Source organism: Pristiophorus japonicus, chromosome 8 (assembly GCF_044704955.1).
Source record: "Pristiophorus japonicus isolate sPriJap1 chromosome 8, sPriJap1.hap1, whole genome shotgun sequence".
In the NCBI taxonomy this organism is placed as follows: domain Eukaryota; kingdom Metazoa; phylum Chordata; class Chondrichthyes; family Pristiophoridae; genus Pristiophorus; species Pristiophorus japonicus.
This window is the reverse complement of record NC_091984.1, coordinates 144,635,354-144,642,599: the sequence shown is the minus strand read 5'-3', so window position 1 is coordinate 144,642,599 and position 7,246 is coordinate 144,635,354. Positions and strand designations below refer to the sequence as shown.

The window sequence follows — 7,246 nt, the reverse complement described above, 5'->3', positions numbered from 1 at the left end:
GGTGATCTGTTTGGACCCCCCCACCTCCCCGTGTCCTGGAGCGGCTCGTAGCCTTTGAAATCTTTGTGAAAAATTGTGTTTTGTTTTCCCGCTCCCAGGCCTCGCATTTGGAGAGACAATGGGTGCTGATTACTGGATGTCTGTCGTTTCCTGAGTTGATGGCCCCCATTAGCAGGTAATGGGTTTCGATCACAAACCGATCTTGCTTAACCGGCTTATCTCCTGGAAGACAATGGCCCGGCCATTTCCTGCCTTGCATCAGTTTGGGTTGGGACTGAGTCGTGACTGTGCTTTAACAATGCGAAGGCACAGTGTCTCTGAGTTACCTCTCGGGGTATTGTTCTCAGTAATCACTTTAGATGGTGATGACATCAATGGGCCTGGGTTCCCTGCCACCCAGCCTGTCAGTGTGAAATGTCCGGTTGTATATGAATGCACCTCAATGCCACCCCCACAAGCTCGCCAAACAGGACAGTTCTTTCTTGGGGATTTGGATTTCAGGATTTAAAGTATTGTTGATAGAAATGGCCAGAAAGCTGGAGCTACAATTCTTCACCTCTCCACTCACCCCCCCGCCCCCCAGGACAATAACGTATGTTCTTCAACGCTCCCCTCCCTCTCTCTTTCTCTCTCTCTCCCTCCCTCCCCCCATCCGGGGACAATAATGGGATGTTCCTCATCTCTCCCTCTCCTCTCCCACCCCCTCCCGGGGACAATAATGGTATGCTCCTCACCTCTCCCTCTCCTCTCCCACCCCCTCCCGGGGACAATAATGGTATGTTCCTCACCTCTCATAAGAACTGAAGAAATAGGAGCAGGAGTAGGCCACACCGCCCCTCGAGCCTGCTCCGCCATTTAATACGATCATGGCTGATCCGATCATGGACTCAGGTCCACTTCCCTGCCGGTTCCCCATAACCCGTTATCATTTAAGAAACTCAATTTCTGTCTAAAATGTATTTAATGTCCCAGCTTCCACAGCTCTCTGAGGCAGCGAATTCCACCGATCCACCAGCCTCTGAGAGAAGATATTCCTCCTCATCTCAGTTTTAAATGGGCGGCCTCCTATTCTCAGATTATGCCCTCTAGTTCTAGTCTCTCCCATCAGTGGAAACATCCTCTCTGCATCCACCTTGTCAAGCCCCCTCATAATCTGATATGTTTTGATAAGATCACCTCTCATTCTTCTGAATTCCAATGAGTGGTGGCCCAACGTACTCAACCATTCCTCATAAGTCAACCCGCTCTCCTTTTTCGCCCCCCCCCGGGGACAATAATGGTATGTTTCTCACCTCTCCCTCTCCTCTACCCCCTCCCTCCCTGGGAAAATAATGGTATGTTCCGCACCTCTCCCTCTCCCCCACCCCAGGGACAATAATGGTATGATCCTCACCGCTCTCTCTCTTCGTCTCCCCGGGTCAATAATTGTATGTTCCTCAAGTCTCCGTCTCCTCTTCACCACCCCCACCCCTGTGGACAATAATGGTATGTTCCGCATCTCTCCCTCTCCTCTCGCCCCCCCGTCCCCTCCCCCGGGGACAATAATGGTATGTTCCTCACCTCTCCCCATTCGCTCCCTCCCCCGGGGAAAATAATGGTCTGTACTCAACTCTTCTCCCCCCACAATGAAAACAATTGTATGTTCCTCACCTCTCCTTCTCCTCTCCCCCCTGGGGAAAATAGTGGTATGTTCCTCACCTTTCCCTCTCCTCTTGCCCCCTCGGGGACAATAAAGGTATGTTCCTGTTGGTTCCCCTGGATCATTCTCAGTTACTGAGGAAGTCTATGTAGCCCCTGTGGGATTCCCCTGGATCATTCTCAGTTATTGAGGAAGTCCATGTCGCCCTTGTTGGTTCCCCTGGATCATTCTCAGTTACTGAGGAAGTCCATGTAGACCCTGTTGGGTTCGCCTGGATCATTCTCAGTTACTGAGGAAGTCCATGTAGCCCCTGTTGGTTCCCCTGGATCATTCTCAGTTACTGAGGAACTCCATGTAGCCCCTGTGGGGTTCCCCTGGATCATTCTCATTTACTGAGGAACTCCATGTAGCCCCTGTTGGGTCCCCTGGATCATTCTCAGTTACTGAGGAAGTCCATGTAGTCCCTGTGGGGTTCCCCTGGATCATTCTCAGTTACTGAGGAAGTCCATGTAGCCCTTGTTGGGTTCCCCTGGATCATTCTCAGTTACTGAGGAAGTCCATGTAGCCCCTGTTGGGTTCCCCTGGATCATTCTCAGTTACTGAGGAAGTCCATGTAGCCACTGTGGGGTTCCCCTGGATCATTCTCAGTTACTGAGGAAGTCCATGTAGCCCCTGTGGGGTTCCCCTGGATCATTCTCAGTTACTGAGGAAGTCCATGTAGTCCCTGTGGGGTTCCCCTGGATCATTCTCAGTTACTGAGGAAGTCCATGTAGCCCCTGTTGGGTTCCCCTGGATCATTCCCAGTTACTGAGGAAGCCTCGGCAGATCCAATACGTGGGAATACCGAGCGCAGTGTTGAACAACAGGACCTGGTGACCTGCTCACTGTTTCCATCCAGGTGCAGCAACACCTGGACCCTCCGATTCCCCCCATGGCCAAGTTCCCCAGCACACTGAGCGCTTCAGCCCACACTTTATCACACGGCATCACAGAGCGGTTGAATCCTTGCGTGGGTTTTGTCTACAAACAGTTGGATGGTGTCTGCTCTCAACTGGATTATGTTCTTGGAGAGGCTCGACAGCGCCTCCTTCTGGTTCTGTTTTTCCCAACAACAACTTGTATTTATATAGCGCCTTTAACGTAGAAACATCCCATGGTGCTTCACAGGAGTATTATGCGATTTAAATTTGAAACTGAGCCGCATAAGTAGAAATTAGCGCAGGGAGATAGAGTTTAAGGAGCATCTTGAAGGAGGAAAGAGAGGTAGAGAGGTGGAGAGGTTTAGGGAGGGAGTTCCAGAGCTTGGGACCCAGGCAACAGAAGGCATGGCCACCAATGGTTAAGCGATTATAATCAGGGGGGCACAATTAGAGGAGCTCAGACATCTCGAGGTGGTTGTGGGGCTGGAGGAGATTACAGAGATAGGGAGGGGCGAGGTCATGGAGCGATTCAAAAATAAGGATGTGAAATTTGAAATCGAGGCATTACTTAACCAGGAGCCAATGTAGGTCAGTGAGCACAGGGCTGATGTGTGAGTGGGACTTGGTGCAAGTTAGGACACGGGCAGCAGAGTTTTGGATCACCGCTAGTTTACGTAGAGTAGAATCTGGTAGACCAGCCAGGAGAGCGTTGGAATAGTCGAATCTAGAGGTAACAAAGGCATGGATGAGGGTTTCAGCAGCGGATCAGCTGAGGCAGGGGTGGTGACGGGCGATGTTACGGCGATGGAAATAGATGGTCTTAGTTATGCTGCGGATGTGTGGTCGAAAGCTCAGACTAATCAATGTGCCCGTCACTTTATGAGAGCAGTAATGGGCTCCAATTGTAAAGTTGCCCAGGCCCGTGACACACAGAAACTGGACAAGTGTAGAGCAAACACCCCAACAATCTGCTCACCAGCGTGTCTGTGAGCTGCAGCTGTGAAACCCGTGGAGATTTGAACAGCTCTCCGAAGGAGGAAGCCACGGTGATTGGCTGACAGTCTGGGACGGTAAGGATCGGAGCTGCCTGCCCTTCCACAATGCCAGGCAGGCTGAGGCCAATGTATTTCACCATTGCTCTGGCCGGCAGGACAGCCTCCTTGTCGGAGTTGCCCAGGTCCATCATCTGGTCCCATCCCCCCCTTTTCACCGTGTCCTTACAGACTGTTTTATTATTGGTCGGAGCCAGTGGGTCCTTTAGTGCCCCCACACAGTCCATGCCCATCTCTGCTTCTCCAGGTTTCATACCCAGCTGAGAAATCTCTCTGGTTGGATTTGCCATGGGGAGCAGTACCATTGAGCAGAGAAACATTAACACAGGGGTTGAGATGAATGAGCAGGGCGCAGAATAACAGCGGGAATAATGTAGTCACCGCCTCTGCCAACTCGGGCTTAGTTTTCAGACGGCAGCCAGGGATCGAAGGGTTAAATAGATTGAAACTCTCTCCTCGTTGCTCTCTCAGGCACATATGCACAGTCTGTAGCACTTTGCTGTGATTGGTCCACCCCTGCGGTTTCTGTGTTGCCATGGTTTCCATTGTGAGGCCAGGGGACATGACCCCTCAGTGGTGATGTGTCCCGCGGGGGGTCATGTGCCCATATAAGTCCTGCCTGCTGTGTGTGTCAGTTTAAGGTGGGTGTTGGAGGTGGGAGAGGGACGGTGTTGGGTGATGGAGAGGAGTTGTGTTGGGGGTGGGAGTTGGGGTTGGGCGAGGGGCGGTTTTGGGGGTGGGAGAGGTGAGGTGTTGTGTGTAAGGTTACCAATCTTCAGAAAAGCACAGAAGGAGACCATGAAGTAAAAATTGCTTAATACAAGCTTTTGGAATTTAATACCAGCTTTTGGAATGAAGCTGGACAATTAAGGACATTCTGTGGTCAGGGACCAAAACTGACTCCATGCATAACAAGAATGGAGTTGTTACGTGAGGCCCTGAACTTGATTGACCAGGGTGCGGAAAACAAGCTCACTGGAGACACCAAGGGCTAGAACCTCCACTTTTGAGCTTAGCGCCCAAAAATGGGCGTGATTTCCGGCGTGGGTGGTAAAAAAGGATTTTCAGATCGCCGGCTTCTCGCCCATTCTCAAAACACTTAGTTTACATCTTTGAAAATGGGCGTTACCGCGAACGAGTTCAAATGGGCGGCAGCGTAAAATTTTTCTGACCTTCTGTTGTAAAGTGTGGTCGTTCTTAGCAACAGCATGGCAATGGTCCATTCCCTCGATTCTGGAGGTCAAGGGTAACCATGACATACGCAGAAGAGGAGACAGAGAGAGAGGGAGCTCAGAGGCACTGAAAGCGTGTGTGGCTATGGTGTGCGCTTGTCTGGCTGTTGTGGGAGGTACGAGGGAGATTCACCAGCAGCAAAAAGCGCACTAAGCACCAAGAACATAGTTGGCATCGAGTTTTTGTCCCACAAATAACATATAAAATGTAAGGGATGGAGGAGGCCCTGGAGCTGGTAGCCAGGAACACTGGTGGCAGAGGGCTCCCAGTGATCCCGGAGTGCTGCACTACACCCCAAGGTGACGCAACCCCATTGCCAACCACACATGAGAGCCAGGAGCAACATCTCGCTTCTGGCTCGAAGCACGTTCCCACCTTGGGACCATCTTCTCCCATATCCGTCCAAGCAGTGCTTTGTCCATCACCACCCACCTCCCAATGAAGCATCGCCTGAGAACCTCCGCGGTCAGGCGGCTTGGAGTCAGAAGGGGAAGGGGAAGGGGTAGAGTTGGGGAGGAGAAGCGGGGTGGGTGGGGGGAAGGGTTGGTTTCTACAGAAATACTGATGATTTCAGACTAATGTTTGGTTTAAATGTTTTTTATTGAACAAAACCTTGCAGCACATTGGCTCCGATAGCTGTACCATTACACGCTGGTGATTTGTTAACATCAAAGGATATAATCACACTCAACTTCAATCAAAGTAAACTTTAACGGTCACCAAGGTGATGCCCACGATTAATTTATGACCTGCACACCCAGCAGTGTGTCAGCTGTGGAAATAACACCAACGTTCTTTCAGGCAAAGCGATCATTGATGAGCTCCTGGCATAAGGCGCTTGCAGCTATCATGCCACCATGGGCCCTTTCATGTGATCTACAGAAGGGCGGGGGCATGGCTTCAGCATCAGCCTGATTGTCTGACCCGATGTCGGTGTCCGCCTCCTCGTCCTCGTCCTCCTCTTCCTCTCTCTGGTGAGGTGGACTGTCAGGCTCATCAGGCAATTCTTGTCCCCTCCTGATACCAAGTTGTGCAGCATGGAGCACATCACCATGAATTGAGCTACCTGCTCAGGGTGGTATTGGAGCTCACCACCTGAGTGGTCCAGGCATTGCTTCTCGGCCTTTTGGCTAAGATCATGCGTAACTGACCTGACAGGGGAGTAACCATGACCCCAACATGGTTCTCCCTGGATCAGGAAGGTGATTCTCCGATGCTTTTTGGAAATAGGAGGTGGGTGGGGTGGCTTGACCCATCCATCTCCATGGCACGAACCTGGTATTGCAGTACTTCCAGGAACGGTGCAGTGGCTCTAGGCCTTTTGGCTAAGAGCATTGGCGCAGAGTGATCCTTGATGTGTGCAAGGTGACCTCTGGCGTTTGTGATTTGACAAAGAATTGGAAAGATTGGCAAAGAATAAATTTTTTAAAAAAAATCTAAAGCGCTGCTTCAGCACTCCAATGGTTTTCTCCACAATATTGCGAGTTGCTCTGTGGCTCTCGTTGTATCACCTCTCGGCCTCAGTGTGGGTGTCACGCAGGGGGTCATCAGCCAGGTGGCAAGGCCATATCCTTTGGCCCCAAGTTTCCAGCATTGACCTTGTGGCTCAATGTTAAACAAGTCAGATACAATGCTCTCACGCAGGATGTGTGCAGCATGGATGCTGCCCAGAAATTGAGCATTCACTGCCAGTATAATTTGCTGGTGGTCGACAACCAGCTGGACATTCAGGGAGTGGAATCCCTTGCGGCATCCTGAAAAGGTGCCCACATCGCGATGTGCGTACAGTCTATTGCTCCCTGCATCTTGGGGAAGTTTGCAATTCTGGAGAAACCTCGAACCCTCTCACTCTGTGCCTCCCTGGTCATAGGGAAGCTGATCAAGTCCCTCCTGCGTGCGTACAGGGCTTCAGTGACCTGTCTAATGCAGCAATGTGTGGCATGCTGAGAAAGTCTGCAAATGTCGCCAGCTGTGGCCTGAAAAGAACCCGAGGCATAGAACGATAGTGGCGTGGTGACTTTGACCTCGACGGACAGTGCAGTTCTGATGGTGCTGCCAGGCTGTAGGTCTGCCCTTATCAGCTGGCATACCTCAGTGATAACCTCTTTGTGGAAGCGCAGTCTCTGAAGGCAGGTGGTGTCGGGCAAGTCGAGGTAAGAATGCTTCTCCTTGTACTTTCGGGGGGTGTAACATCTGGTCCTCCTCATCTGTCTGTTATTTCGTACATTGGGCACATAATGCAATGTAGCGTTCCTTCAGCGATGTTGAGTCTGCTGCATATATTTGCTCACCAAGAGAGGGTGAGAAAGGACAGGCCCCATTGCAGTAGCTCTGTGTCTGTCACCGATTGCACACAAGCAAAGAATGTCCCGACGAGCACACCTCTTCAATTCCAATCGGTC

At 51.2% G+C, this 7,246-nt stretch overlaps 1 pseudogene; it reads left to right on the top strand.

Annotated features, from left to right (window-relative positions):
• Positions 1-5,954: 5,954 nt before the first annotated feature.
• LOC139269901 (U2 spliceosomal RNA) lies at positions 5,955-6,156 on the top strand (annotated as a pseudogene).
• The last annotated feature ends 1,090 nt before the right edge of the window (positions 6,157-7,246 follow it).